This window comes from Hyperolius riggenbachi, chromosome 5 (assembly GCF_040937935.1).
Source record: "Hyperolius riggenbachi isolate aHypRig1 chromosome 5, aHypRig1.pri, whole genome shotgun sequence".
NCBI lineage: Eukaryota > Metazoa > Chordata > Amphibia > Anura > Hyperoliidae > Hyperolius > Hyperolius riggenbachi.
The window spans coordinates 38,411,138-38,426,808 of NC_090650.1; the positions used below are offsets into that span (position 1 = coordinate 38,411,138).

Genomic DNA, 15,671 nt, shown 5'->3' on the forward strand with positions numbered 1-15,671 from the left:
TCTGTTCCTGCCAAAAATCCAATCCTGCAAATTGCAATGATAGTCTATGAGATCTGCAGATCCTCATACACACATGATTTAACTGACATTCATCTGCAGATCAGATCCACCAGGATGGATTTTCAGATCTGCAGATCTGCAGATGAATGTCAGTTAAATCATGTGTGTATGATGATCTGCAGATCTCATAGACTATCATTGCAATTTGCAGGATTGGATTTTTGGCAGGAACAGATCTTTTGCAGATACTGATCTTTTGTGTCTGTACAGCATCTGTGTGTGCAGCATCTTGCAAAGATTTCTGTCTGATGTGGAGTTCAGCTCCATAGAAAAGACTGTGAAGGTATGGCTCTCATACTACATGAAGGGTGGTAAGATTGGTCTGTGATCTTTCATTTTCCAAAGACTATGGTCTGATGTCTGTATGTGGCCTTATACTACATGAAAGTGGTAAGATTGAACAACTAAGATTGTATGGTGTGTGTTGAGCCTAAGGCAGATCTTTGCCCTGAATTGCTGCTTAGGGCACTATAATCATAGGAAAATGCAGGGGGGGATTACAGCTGCCCAGAATCCCCCTTTAGACCAGGGCCGGTGCAGTTTCTGGAGACAGGCACAAGTTGAGACACCAGAATATCTGCAGGTATCCTGCAGCTCACAGCCCCACCCCCTTTGCTTCCCTTCTACAGTTGACTTTGGATTGAGCAGCATTGTATGTGCAGAGCATGAAGCAGCTCTGGAGAACTTAACAGAGTCAGGTATGAGCACAGTGCTGTGCCCTGCTGTGTGAATGCTTCGCTTTCCCCTTCATTAGCAATGTCGGCTGTCCTCATTATTATCTGTATCCAAACTGCTCCTGATCTGGTCGGTTGGGAAATTGAATTATGTATACCTAGCATGATGTCCTACCATATTATTATACTGTATTGTGCGTGGTTGAGGGAGACCTTTCAGAAATCCCCCCCCCTTGCAAATCCTGGGTTTGCCCCTGATAATGTTCCCTTCCAAAAGGGTGCACGGGATACCGCGAAAGCCCCGCCCCTATGTGTGCTAAGCCCCACCTCTAACATTTTTTAAGCTCCGCCCCACAGTCAAAAGCTTGTGAGACTGGAGAAGACAATTAACCCTTTCTCTGTGATGGAGTGTGATGTGAGCAATGCCAGAGCCCACAGCCCAGCAAAGGAAGTGACAGCTCAGCAGTACACCGCACATCAGCGTACACAGCGCAGCTCACACGGCGCACGCTCCATCACATTTCCCAGTTGCAGGTCACCTTCATCCTCCAGGTAGCTGTGTCTCTAGCAAAGGGGCGTAGCTGGGGGGGGCGGGGTAGGACAAGTGCCCCTGGGTGCTGGGTCCCCAAGGGCGTCCAGCTGCAGTGTCTTTTTTTTTCTTCTTTAAATGGAATTTCCTCACGGTCAGCGACGCCGGGGTGTCACCGCTAGTAGGAATTACAATGTGAATGTAGTATAGATGCCATAGAATTAGATTTCTGAGACCAGAAATTAGTTTATGGAGTTTTGACGCTCATCCTGGGCTGATATTACTTAAAAAAAAAACTGATGTAAATTCCCTTTGGAATTTGTTAAGCCCCACCTTCACAGTCCTTTGCATATGTGCAGCAGGCTGCGTACCTGGAGAAGTGAGTTAAAGAGAACCAGGGCCACTGCGCCTGCACGGCCCTAGACACGCATTCTCGCTCACGTCGCCGACCCTGATTTCTCTTATTTTGCATGCGCAGGACAGCGATGTGAGCGAGAGCGTAGATGTGCGCAGCCAGGGCCATGCAGGTGCATGAAACTTAGCTGCTTCAGGGGACTGGAGCATTGCTCCAGCATGTAGAGGGCACAGGTTGGCTGCAGGGGGCTGGTAAAAGCCTCAGGTAAGTGAAACTATTTTGAGATAAGGTTCCCTTCAAAGTGGAACTGAAAGCTGAAAAAAAAAAAAAAGTTTCACTTTAATAGCTTGGGCGCTTTTAGGGTATTTTAAGCGCCAGTGATTTTCAAAATCGCCCTAAAAGCTTTTGTGCAATGATTCCCTATGAGTGTTCACATATGAGCGGTTCGATTCCAATCTGCTCACCAAAGCGCTGCAGGTACCATTTTTGGGGTGATTTGCCTCAATGGAAGGTATAGGGAATCGCAAAACGCTTGAAAATACGCTTTGTATGGTGATTTCCCGAGCGCTTTTAAGAATACATACATTGTATTTATTATTTTCCAGATCAAAGAGTTCATTTCCTGACTTGAGTCAGAAAGTGAAAATACAAATCGCTCTGCAAAAGCGCTTAGAAAAAGCACTGTGAAAAAAATATAACGCGCAGGTAAGAGCTAAAATACAAATCACTCACAAAATCGCAAAACGCTGGCGACAGCATTCTGCATGTGTAGTACATAGTTTTTCATATTGCACATATGCAGAGCGCTCTCGTCCATGGGAGCACGATTAGGAGGCCCGCGGACCAGGGCAGCGCATTAGAACGAAAGGAGGGCGCTGTGGGGGACCGGAGCATAGGTCTGTCCCCTGCAGTAAACTGGTACAAGCCCCAGGTAACTTAAAGGACAACTGTAGTGAGAGGTCAATGGATGCTGCCATATTTATTTCCTTTTACACAATGCACATTGTCTGGCAGCCCTGCTAATCTATATGGCTGCAGTAGTGTCTGAATCTGCATCAGAAACAAGCATTCAGCTAATGCAGCTGTCAGATCTGAATATTATTTCAGAAACACTTGATCTGCTGCATGCTTGTTCAGGGTCTATGGCTAAATGGATTAGAGGCAGAGGATCAGCAGCATAACCAGGCAACTGGTATTGCTTATAAGGAAATAAATATGCAGCCTCCATATACCTCTCACCAGGCATGGAGCTCACGAGTCCCTAAGGACTCTAATTTGTGATTTAAATGAGGCTTAATTGCCTCAGCTGTGCGGCTGGGAGAGAGGGGGTTAGTTACCCATAAGTCCGTCGGCTTTCCTGCGTTCCAAACGTCTTGCACACGTCCTATTGGTCGCAATGCAAGACTCGCTTCCTCCTTCCGGCTTGAAGCCTAGAAACTGCCTTACACTCTCCCTTGAGCCCCGTTCACACTGGGGATAGCAAAACGCTGGCTTTTTTTGCGATTATCGTACATTTAATGCTGTACATTTTTTGAATTGTGATTCACGGTTTAAATACATTACAATCATGATAGCTCTAAAATCGCAAAAAGATGCATGTGTCGTGTTTGCGTTTACCGCAAATCTTTGGCAATCGCCACAGTGAGATCTCTACCATATAGTTTGCATTACACTAGCGATTTAAAAAGCAATTTGGGCCCTTACAGGCTGTTAATAAGCACCTCTCTCTCCCCATCCATCCTCAGTAGCCTTACCCTTTTTTCTTCAGATCACATTGGAGGAATATTATGTTTAGTCAATGACGGACAAAGTCAACAGTGGCCCCTGTGCAGAATAAATGTAGGGGGCCCCATGTGAGTGGGCGTGGTCATAATAGATCATGGGTCGATGCAAATAGTGTCAATAACATAAAAGTATGTGAACCTAAGTTACAATCTGTAAGCACTGTATTAAAGGGTCACTTAAGTCACACAAAAAAAAAAGTTTTACTCACCTGGGGCTTCCATCAGCCCCCTGCAGCTGTCTGGTGCCCTCGCAGCCTCGCTCCGATCCTCCTTTTCCCGCCGGCGGCTATTTCCGGTTTTGGCGACCGGCACCGACAGGCTGGGAACACGAGTGATTCTTCGTGTTCCTGGCCACAATAGCACCCTCTATACTGCTATTGCGGCAAGGAAGGCCGCAATAGCAGTATATAGGGTGCTATTGTAGCCAGGAATCATAGCACCTCTACTCCATTAACCTTTTTTAAACCTCGAGAAAGAGTGAAAAGAAACCTTGAGAAGGAGTACCATAGTGTAAAACTATTTAAATTTAAACCAATAACATAATATTGCAATCACAAGTGCCCCCCCCCCCGATCTGAGCGATGCCAGAGCTTGCAGCCCAGCGAGCTGGCAAGGGGACAATGATTCCACTTTAACAGATACATAAACGGAATGAAGAAAAAAACCGAGTTGGGCACCTTTCATGTGAAAAGCGCCTGTGATCGCGGGCAAATCTTCGCTTATCACGCGAAGTAACGCTGTTCACGCACGGCAGCTGGCTTAATAACTGCTGTGATAGCAGTTATCACACTTTAGTGAATGGAGCCCATAGTGTGAAAAAGGCCTGAGTCTCCTTAGGCTACATTCACAGTGGGGTGTTGCACTGCAGAAAGTCGCACTGCAATGATAACCCTGTGCGTGATATTCACTGTGCGACCAGACCGGTATAACCATGTGTGTCATCCTAACATATTGCATGCAGTGCGTTACTTCAAAAAGTATGCACTAACAGTGAGAGTGAGGACTCTTGCATACTGCATGCGATTCGATTTATGATTTTGATGCGATTTTACATGGGACTCCGATTTGCTAATTGGAATTGGTACTACTTGCTGCTTTTTTTTTTCTGTGGTTTTCTTCTTGTGTTGATAGCATCCAGGGAAATTCTGAATCGGATTTGTGATTTGCAGTGTTCAAGAGGCCTGATAGGGAATCTTAACTGTAAAAAAGAAAGTGTTTCAGTTACCTGGGGCTTCTCCCATCCCCCTGCAGCCTTCCTGTGCCCGCGCGGTCCTCCACGATCCCCCATTCTCCCGCCAACAGCTAGTTTCATTTTCACCGATTTAGAGTCGGCGGACCACTGCGCCTGTGCATCCCTGGCATTGTGTATCCCTGCTCCCATTGCTGTCCGGGATAGCGCCCTGCCATTTTTTTAACAGTTTTAGTACCTTCAGCAAAACACCCCTAACCTACTTTCCCGTTAAAGTCTCTGGTGGCTTGACACCCACCACTTCCTAGTTACCTCCTCCTCACAATGTACATGTACTTCCACTGTGCCTGACCCCAGTGACAAGTGCCACCGTAATGTCATGTCCCCTCTGTACAAAATAACAAGCTGCTCTAAAATGTCCCACCTATGACAAGTACATCCAAAATGTTACCAACAGAACAAGTGCAACTCTAACATTTGAACTATAACAAACACCACCATAGTATCATTCTTTCAACAAGCAGGCACAGCTATAGTTTCGAAATGCTTACACAGAGAATTGAATGTGTGCATTAACCTGCTGGGCGGTCTGGACGAGCTCAGCTCGTCCAGTACCGCCGGAGCCTGCCGCTCAGGCCCTGCTGGGCCGATTTGGCTCAAATAAAGTGCAGCACACGCAGCCGGCACTTTGCCAGCCGCGTGTGCTGCCTGATCGCCGCCGCTCTGCGGCGATTCGCCGCGAGCAGCGGCGAAAGAGGGTCCCCCCAGCCGCCTGAGCCCAGCGTAGCCGGAACAAAAAGTTCCGGCCAGCGCTAAGGGCTGGATCGGAGGCGGCTGACGTCAGGACGTCGGCTGACGTCGATGACGTCACTCCGCTCGTCGCTATGGCGACGATATAAGCAAAACAAGGAAGGCCGCTCATTGCGGCCTTCCTTGTTTATTCTGGGCGCCGGAGGCGATCGGAAGAACGCCTCCGGAGCGCCCTCTAGTGGGCTTTCATGCAGCCAACTTTCAGTTGGCTGCATGAAATATTTTTTTTTTTATTCAAAAAAAACCCTCCCGCAGCCTGCCTGGCGATCTTAATAGAACGCCAGGCAGGTTAAACACCAAGTGAACACCTGACATATCTGGCTTGGCAAATTTGGCCTTATTGGCTATTCATGAGGCAATGCTCATGCAAATATGCATTTGCTTTCGCATGCCAAATTATGCAGGGTCAAAAACCAATACTGCAAAGCGGTTGCCCTGCGGGAATTAGTTCATGCTACATTAGCACTATCTAGGAGCGCCACGGGGAGGCTTCCCAATGTTAAATGCACACATTCAATTCTCTGTGTAAGCACAGCTATAGTTTCCCCTCTACAACAAGAACTGCCATTATGCCCCTAAAGACCAAGTGCCCATATGCCTCCAATATCAAGTCCACAATGCCCAGCCTGTAACAAGTGACCTCCTTTACATTACTCTTACAACTACTTCCTGCATCATGTTGCTTCATATAATATGTGTAACCATTTAATTTACCTGTGAGTGACCTTTTTTTTCTTCCCTAAACAAAGTGCACCCATTTTGTGTCTGACATAAGCACGGGCATACAGGGAGGGTGGACTGGATAGAGCATGTGCTCCATCTTTGTCTTCTGTTCCACTAGATCCTGTAAGAGCCATGAATGGGAAGAGTAGCCCATCTAACGGCAGGAACTGTAGGAATTAGAACCCCTTACAACACACATTAGCATGTTTAGTTTGAGAACCATGGGGTCAGTTTAGGTGTCCTTTAACCACTTGATGACCGCAGTGTTAAACCCCAAGGCTCATTTTTGCAGCACTGGGCTGTGCAGGCTTTTCAGCCTCCTGCACAGCCCAGCTAAGTATGGCGATCGGACTCACCACCTATTTTTGTCCCTAAGGGGACATGCTGCCGGAGGGGTCCGATCACCGCTGTCACTTTTTTTCCCCCCTTAGCCTCATTGAGGCTCTCATTGCCGCCGCCTTCCTCCCTCTCCTTCCCTCCGCCTGAAGAATTGAACAGGACGGCGATCTGTCCTGTTCTCCGCCTCTCATAGGCATCAGCCTATGAGAGGACGGTGATCCCCGGCAAATCAGAGGCTGGGGATCGCAGCGCTGTACGCATGTAAACAAAGGGGATTTCTTTCCCCTTTTGTTTACAATCAGCCTGCTAGCCACGATCAGCTCCGTTCCGTGAAGTGGCAGGGAACGATCGCGCATGTGTGCGGCCGTTCCCTGGGAAACTGTAGCCCCAGGACTTGATGCCAATTGGCGCTAGACGGTCCTGGAGCTGCTGCCACGGTCACGCCCATTGGCATGAGGCGGTCTTAAAGTAGTTAAGCATTCAGGTGTCCTTTTAATATCCAGGTGCCAGGGGCATTCGTGCGCCAGTGTTTGGGAGAGTTCTGTGCATGTCCAGTTCGTAAAGACATGTAACTGCACATGTGCAGAAGGCTCCCTGCCATGGACGCAGAATCGAGGGGAGTGGTATACAAGTCATCTCTCCAGGATCCGGCCGCACACAACCCTTCTGCATCCTTTCTTCCTAAGTGCTCTGCCTCTATGGTGTGAGCGACATTTGTCACAGATGGCAGTCACACTATAAACAGAGCGTCTAGGAGGGAAAGATGAGGATGGGTAGCTTGTGCCTTCTGTGTCCTGGAGAGGCGAGTTGTAAACCCCTCCTCTGCAAATTTTGCATGATGATGGGGGTACCTGTACTGTGTGTGTTGTGGTGGTGGGGGTGTCACTGGGGGGTGGGTTGTCTGGCTATATATACTGGGAGGTTCTCTCTGGGCACCTTTACTAGGAGGGAGCTCTCTGACCACCTATATTGGGGGGGCATGCTCTGACTACCTATACAGGAGGGACACTCTTGTTACCTAAACTGGGAAACACTTTCTGTCTACCTATACTGGGAGGGGGGGGGGGGGCGCTCTCTGGTTATCTATACTGGGAAGGTACTATAATCATATGATTTTACAGTATACAGTTTTACAGTATGTTTTTAGAAGTTCTTGCTGTGGTGTGATATAACCCAGGAGGGGTTGCAAATATTTACAACATGATAGCACTTTTAAACAATCCAGGTCAAATTTACTAGTTTAGTCATCTTCATTTGCATTTTTTTCTTTGCCTTGAAGAACAGAGGTAAAGGCTACTTTTACACTGCCTTGTTGTATTGGACAATAACATTGCAAATGTGATTATTATATTGTAGTGGGGCACTCATATAGGTTACTCACTATATAAAAATGTAAGTTTCCTTTGCCTGTAAACAAAAAGAATATGAAAGTTTCTTAACCAAAAACTTTGCTCCACGCTGACCTTCCCCCGCGGCTAGGCCCCGGCAACTAATTGAGACCCCGGCTTCTGCTGAATAGTAGGCCGCAACTACCAGCAGCTCTCACAGTACTTGTGCTGGCCGGGGAAGTCACCCAGAGAGCCTCTGCACATACATCCAGGTACTCCAGAAAATGGGCATCAAATTGTGAGTACAACAAATCTTGGTTTGCCGTTTTCTTTCCTTTTCCAACACCATGTTAACTGTTAACGAATGGAGGCACTCAATTGGTGATAATTAATCTTGCGTTTAATGGATAAAGCTGCTCAACACGACATGTTTCGGGGGTCCCCCCATCTGAGGAAGGGGGGGGGGGGGGACTCCAAAACATATTGTATTGAGCAGCTTTATGCATTAAACGCAAGATTAATTATCGCCAATTGAGTGCCTACTTCATTGGTTGTCTGGTTTCCTGTATGTGGAGGTGGTGACCCACAGAAGGATTGTGCACCGGCGGACCAGGCTGTAGCCCTGGGTGAGTCACAGTGCTGGGGTACATTGGTTTCTGATACACAATGTTGCATGCGCCCTCTTTCAATAGTCTCTCTCTGCTCTTGTAGTCCTGCCCACATTGAAGATCACTTTCACACCACATAAGATATACAGTAACCGGTAATAAGCTGTCAAATGGGGAATTCAAATGTTTGAAATGTGTTTGTTCTGTTGCATCGCAATACACGATTTATTTAGCAAAGCCAGTGGTGTGCCGCCTCTACATTTCCTTGGATTGATGTATAGTATGACTGGAGTGTTCCAGCTGGAAAGCCTCCAATAGGGTTCCCACATAAAGAAGCAGCAGGCAGGAGTTGTAGATATGCTATACTGGATAGAGTAGCAGGTGCCCACAAATGAATGTGTGTTCTCAGTGCTCTGTACTGTACTGCGAGGAACGCTAATTGACTTGAGGAAGCAGCTTACGCTTTGAAACGCTGAATAAAAGTCTATACCTTTTTGTCATAAAGTTCTTCAAGCCTCCTTATTAAGGTAGGATCAGTCCTTTTTATGTACTTTTAGGATTTATTACTTCGCAGTTCCACACTGAGCTCTGCAGTACTTTCCTTCTTTTGGGTGCCTCCTGCTGGTCTATCCAGTTTCCCTCTGTTACACTACTTCGGTAGGGGACTCACCCCACAACCTGGCTGTGGCATGAACTTTTATTGAAGCAGCGGTTGGTAGATCCTTCCTAAAGGCCAAGTGGGGATGGTACCTCACCTAAGAGGGCTCCCGGGCATATGTTTAATAAAGCCGTCAGTTAAAAATAGGCACAGCTTTCAGCAAACTTAAAGAGAACCCGAGGTGGGGTTCTAAGAATGGAATGTGCGCTCAGAGGCGGAGTCTGCTTATATTGCCCAGCCTCTGTTGCCATTTCAATCCCCCCCAAGTTCCCCTGCGCTCCGCTCTCCCCCATAAATAACAGCCGCGCTGCCGACATGCAGCGTGTCACAGCGGGCTGTGTTTGCTTTTGTCCTGTCACTCTCTGCAGCTTCCCCGCCTCCTGCATAGCGCTGCTCCCCACCCACGTCCCTTCCCTCCAATCAGCGGGGAGGGAAGGGATGCAGGCGGGAACCGGAGCTCTGCAGGAGGCGGGGGAGCAATGAGACTGACAGGACAAAAGGTAAACACAGCCCGCTGTGACATGCTGCATGTCGGCAGCGCGGCTGTTATTTATGGGGGAGAGCGGAGCGCAGGGGGAACATAGGGGGGATTAAAATAGCAACAGAGGCTGGGCAATATAAGCAGACCCAGCCTCTGAGCGCAGATTTCATTCTTAGAACCCCACCTCGGGTTCTCTTTAAAGAGGAATTGTCGCAAAAATCTTAAAATTTAAAAACACATACAAATAAGAAGTATATTTCTTTCAGAGTAAAATGAGCCATACATTACTTTTCTCCTATGTTGCTGTCACTTACTGTAGGTAGTAGAAATCTGACATTATCGACGGGTTTTGGAGTAGCCCATCTCTTTGTGGGGGATTCTCAGCATGACATTTAGCCTCTATAATAAAACCCTACTGTCTCTGCATCCCATGTCCCTGTGTGTGTCCCACATGCGCTTTGCGCAAGTGTAGGGACACAGAAACATTGAGGGACAGTGACGGGCGGTGAGCGATAATGGGCGAAGGGGCGGATGGGCGCACGGCGCAAATGTACGCGCGCAGCGGGCGCATGCGCAGTGACAGACCTAGCCCGTTTTTAAACGGGCTTAGGTCCACTAGTTCTTTCTAAAGACATTCCCTGAAAAAGATTATACAAAGATGCTGGCCAGCCTCCCTGCACACTTTTTTGGCAGATGGACGGAGCAACTGCCATTCACTAAGTGCCTTTAAAAATAAAAAGTACGGTACAGAAACTTTTTTGCTACTTTAACTACCTAACAACCGCGTCACGCCAATGGGCGTGAACACGGCGGCAGCCCCAGGACCGCCTAACGCCGATCGGCGTCAAGTCCTGGAACTGTAGTTTTCCAGGGAATGGCAGCACGCATGCGCGATCGTTCCCTGCCCATTTACAGTGCCGAGCTCCGTGATTAGCCTGCTAGCCGCTGATCGCAGCAAGCAGACTATTTGTAAACGAAAGGGGAAAGAAGGGGAAAGAAATTCCCTTTGTTTACATTAGTACAGAGCTGCAGTCTCCGGCAGTGCTGTACGAGATCGGCGATCCCCGGCCTCTGATTGGCTGGGGATCACCATCGTCTCATAGGCTAATGCCTATGAGAGGAGGAGAACAGGACGGATCGCCGTCCTGTTCAATCAAATAGGCGGAGGGGAGGGAGGACTAACTAAGTGACAGCAACATAGGAGAAAAGTAATTTATGGCTCATTTTACTCTGGAACAAACGTACTTCTTATTTGCATAGGTTTACATGTATTTAAAATTTTAAGATTTTCGCGACATAGGTCTTTTAACCACTTCACCACTGAGGGGTTTTACCCCCTGAGCACAAGAGCAATTTTCACCTTTCAGCGCTCCTTCCATTCATTCGTCTATAACTTTATTATTACTTATCGCAATGAAATGAACTATATCTTGTTTTTTTCGCCACCAATTAAGCTTTCTTTAGGTGGGACATTATGCCAAGAATTATTTTTTTCTAAATGTGTTTTAATGGGAAAATAGGAAAAATGTGGGGAAAAAAATAATTATTTTTCAGTTTTCGGCCATTATAGTTTTTAAATAATGCATGCTACTGTAATTAAAACCCATGAAACGTATTTGCCCTTTTGTCCCGGTTATAAAACCATTTAAATTATGTCCCTATCACAATGTTTGGCGCCAATATTTTATTTGGAAATAAAGGTGCATTTTTTTCAGTTTTGCGTCCATCCCTAATTACAAGCCCATAGTTTATAAAGTAACAGTGTTATACCCTCTTGACATAAATATTTAAAAAGTTCAGTCCCTAAGGTAACTATTTATGTATTTTTTTTAATTGTAAATTTTTTAATTTTTTTTTAATTACAAAAAAAAAAAATGGGGAGTGTGGGAGGTAATGAGTTAATTTTATGTGTAAAAGTCATTTATTTGTATGTGAAAAATGTGTAGGGTGTAGTTTACTATTTGGCCACAAGATGGCCACAGTAACTTTTTGTTTTAATGCGACCTCCAAGCTTCCTTCCGGAAGCTTGGAGGAAGAATAAGGAGGCTGGACACGTGAGTTTTTTCTCACAATGATCGCGCTGCCCATAGGAGAGCAGCTGATCATTGCGGGGCTTAGATCAACGAACGGGAATGGATTTTCCCGTTCATTGATCTCTGGGCGAGCGGGCGGCGGCGGTTTTACTAGCGGCGGGCGGCGTGTTTACGAGAGGGAGCGCGGGCAGCGTCGGGAACGCGGAAAGTACGTGTTTCTCCGTCCCTGGTTTTTAAAGGATGGAAAAAGGGACGGAGAAATACGTACGCGCGGGGGTAAAGTGGTTAAATATCAGTATTGCACGGATATTTAAAACGAAACACTTTCCCATAGACACCTGCGGTAAATACTGTCCCGTATTCACTTGTGATAAATACACTGTCCCGTAGTCACCTGCGGTAAATACACTGTCCCGTATTCACTTGTGATAAATACACTGTCCCGTAGTCACCTGCGGTAAATACTGTCCCGTATGCACTTGCTGTAAATACACTGTCCCGTATGCACTTGCTGTAAATACACTGTCCCGTAGTCACCTGCGGTAAATACACTGTCCCGTAGTCACCTGCGGTAAATACACTGTCCCGTAGTCACCTGCGGTAAATACACTGTCCCGTAGTCACCTGCGGTAAATACACTGTCCCGTAGTCACCTGCGGTAAATACACTGTCCCGTAGTCACTTGCGGTAAATACACTGTCCCGTAGTCACTTGCGGTAAATACACTGTCCCGTAGTCACTTGCGGTAAATATACTGTCCCGTAGTCACTTGCGGTAAATACACTGTCCCGTATGCACTTGCGGTAAATACACTGTCCCGTATGCACTTGCGGTAAATACACTGTCCCGTAGTCACTTGCTGTAAATACACTGTCCCGTAGTCACTTGCTGTAAATACACTGTCCCGTATTCACTTGCGGTAAATACACTGTCCCGTATGCACTTGCGGTAAATACACTGTCCCGTAGTCACTTGCGGTAATACACTGTCCCGTAGTCACTTGCTATAAATACACTGTCCCGTAGTCACTTGCGGTAAATACACTGTCCCGTAGTCACTTGCGGTAAATACACTGTCCCGTAGTCACCTGCGGTATATACACTGTCCCGTAGTCACTTGCGGTAAATACACTGTTCCGTAGTCACCTGCGGTATATACACTGTCCCGTAGTCACCTGCGGTAAATACACTGTCCCGTAGTCACTTGCGGTAAATACACTGTCCCGTAGTCACTTGCGGTAAATACACTGTTCCGTAGTCACCTGCGGTATATACACTGTCCCGTAGTCACCTGCGGTAAATACACTGTCCCGTAGTCACTTGCGGTAAATACACTGTCCCGTAGTCACCTGCGGTATATACACTGTCCCGTAGTCACCTGCGGTATATACACTGTCCCGTAGTCACTTGTGATAAATACACTGTCCCGTATGCACTTGTGGTAAATTGTAACACAACAAATCAGCATGTGCCCGATGTAATCTAGTTATTTACCATTTTATACACTGCGCTCACAATAAAAGACCTTATTTTTCAACGGATATTACCAGTTTACCATTATGTAAATACAACATTAATTAATGATGCACACAGGTATAAGTCATTGAAAAATAAGTGCTATTAATCAGGGATGTGGAGTCGGTACAAAGATCCTGCGACTCCGAAAGTTAGGATTCCATCGGCTCCTCAACTCAGACTCCTCTAATTTGTATATTACAATCTTGTTGAATGAATGTATGTAACATAAAATGCATCTCACCTGCCAACGCTTAGGAATTTTAAAAGACAACTGAAGTGAGAGGGATATGGTGGCTGCCATTTTATTCCCTTTTAAACAATACTAGTTACCTGGCTATCCAGCTGATCTTCTGCCTCTAATACTTTTAGTCATAGAGTTAGGCCTCGTTCACATCATACTCGTTCCGTGCGCATTTGGAAGCGTGTATGACGTGATAACATGCAAGAACGGCAGAAGGGTATAGACAGCCCTTCTGCTGTTCACATCAATGTGCTGCACAGCAGTACGATGCGCTTGCATACTGCTGCATGCATTCTGCCTGCAAGCACAGAGCTGACCCATTCACTGTCAATGGATGAAAAGCAGAAATCCGAGAGCCCAATATAGTGTAGTATGTATTGGAGAATGGGTGAGAAAATATGAAACGGAAGTATTATACTTACAAACCTGGGTTACCTCCAAGGTAACCACTGAATAAGCAGGTGGGGAGAACAAGCCTGTCCCCACTCAGAACTACGACGTCGCTCTCTGTGGATAGAGGAAAAGGAGGGTGTGGCACCCTTCCACCAAGGGTGTATATCTTGATAGAGAGTTGTACAGAGGCGCCAGAAGGGTAAAAATTACTAAAACCGTTTAAAATGTTAGGGTGGCGGTGGTGGACCTGCCAGCCCCAAAACAGACACAACTGCTGTTGATTGAAGTAGAACACAATTTACTCACTAAGGGCTGGTGGACACCGAGCGGCTTTTTGGGCGTTTTCAGATCCGCTTGCGGCTGCGGATCCGCTTGGTCAATGTATCTCAATGGGGTGGTGCACACCGGAGCAGGCGGCGTTTTGCAGAAACGAAAAATGCCTGGGTGAGGCATTTTTTGGATTTCGGATGCGTTTCTGCCTCAATGTTAAGTATAGGAAAAACGCAAACCGCTCTGAAAAACGCCTGTTCAGAGCGGTTTTGCAGGCGTTTTTGTTACAGAAGCTGTTCAGTAACAGCTTTACTGTAACAATATATGAAATCTACTATACTGAAAACCGCAGCAGCAATCCGCAAAACGCTAGCAAAACGCCATAGAAAAATAAAAAAAAGCGTTTCAAAATCTGCTAGCGTTTTGCGGATCTGCTTGCGGTTTTTGGTGTGCACCAGCCCATACTCCTAAGACAAGTGGCCAGTTCTGGAGGTGTGTTTAGCTTCTAAGGGCAACAATGGTTAATTTGCATAATTTGCATATATTCAGCAGTGATGCACTGGGAGACATCTCAAGCTCACTCCAACCTGAATTATCGCTAATTCTTTCTGTTTTAAGAAAGCAAACACTTGTTTTCCTTAGTATTTTAGTAAGGGGGCTTTTAGGACCATTGTAGCCCCTCACACACTTCAAAGAGTTCTGGTTCACCATGAGCTTGCTGGTTAATCTGTACCTCTCTGTGTTACAAGCTCCACTCCATAGAGCCAAATTAATCCATGCCATGCACTAATGAGGATCAAACAATCCAAAACAGTCTGTATGCATGTTGGATTATTATGGCTCTGTACTAATTAACAAGCACATTAACACATCATTGCATTCCAGCGGTTCTGGAGGTGTGTTTAGCTTCTAAGGGCAACAATGGTTCATTTGCAAATATTCAGCAGTGATGCACTGGGAGACATCTCAAGCTCACTCCAACCTGAATTATCGCAAATTCTTTTGTTTTCCTGTGTAACAAACTAAACCTGAGACAGATGAAAGTTTTATAAATACCTGGGGCTTCTTTCATCCCCCTTCAGGCTAATCAGTTCCTTGCTGTCCTTCTCCGCCACCTGGATCTTCTGGTATGGGTCCAGGCACTTGAGCCAATCGGGCACACACTCCACCGCCAGGAACGTACTACACCTGCGCAGCACTATTGCGCAGGTGCAAAATGCTCCTGGCTGTGGGAGTGGCTCGCGGCCGGACTGTGCTGACTGGCTGAATTACCGCCACTCATAGCAGAAGATTCAGGTGGTGGAAGATGACAGCGAGACACCGATTAGCCTGAAAGGGGCTGGAGGAAGCCCAAGGGATGTATAACACTTTTCTTTTCATCCGTCTCTCAGGTACCCTTTAATTCGTAGTCACCAAACCAAATTTTAACTACATATTTGATTTCATGAGCAAAATGAGTGCATAAATTTGCATAAACCAGCATCAGCGCAGAATTATTTTCATCTCATTGACCATCTCTATTAGTGACACAGCTACACATCAGGCTTTATTCTTACAGTATAGATGTGATTTAGTATATATGTTACGGCCAGAACCCGAAGTTTGGCCAGAACTAGAAGTGGCCGGCCACTTCGGGTTCTGGCCGGCCAATGTGCGAACTGGCCGCTGCGCTGCGGCCA

General features: G+C 46.6%; 1 long non-coding RNA gene across 2 annotated transcripts in view; it reads right to left on the reverse strand.

The window, feature by feature from the left end:
* LOC137518127 (uncharacterized) overlaps window positions 1-15,671 on the reverse strand; it is a 123,808-nt gene that overhangs the window by 98,710 nt on the left and 9,427 nt on the right. The gene's annotated exons all lie outside the window — the stretch shown is intronic.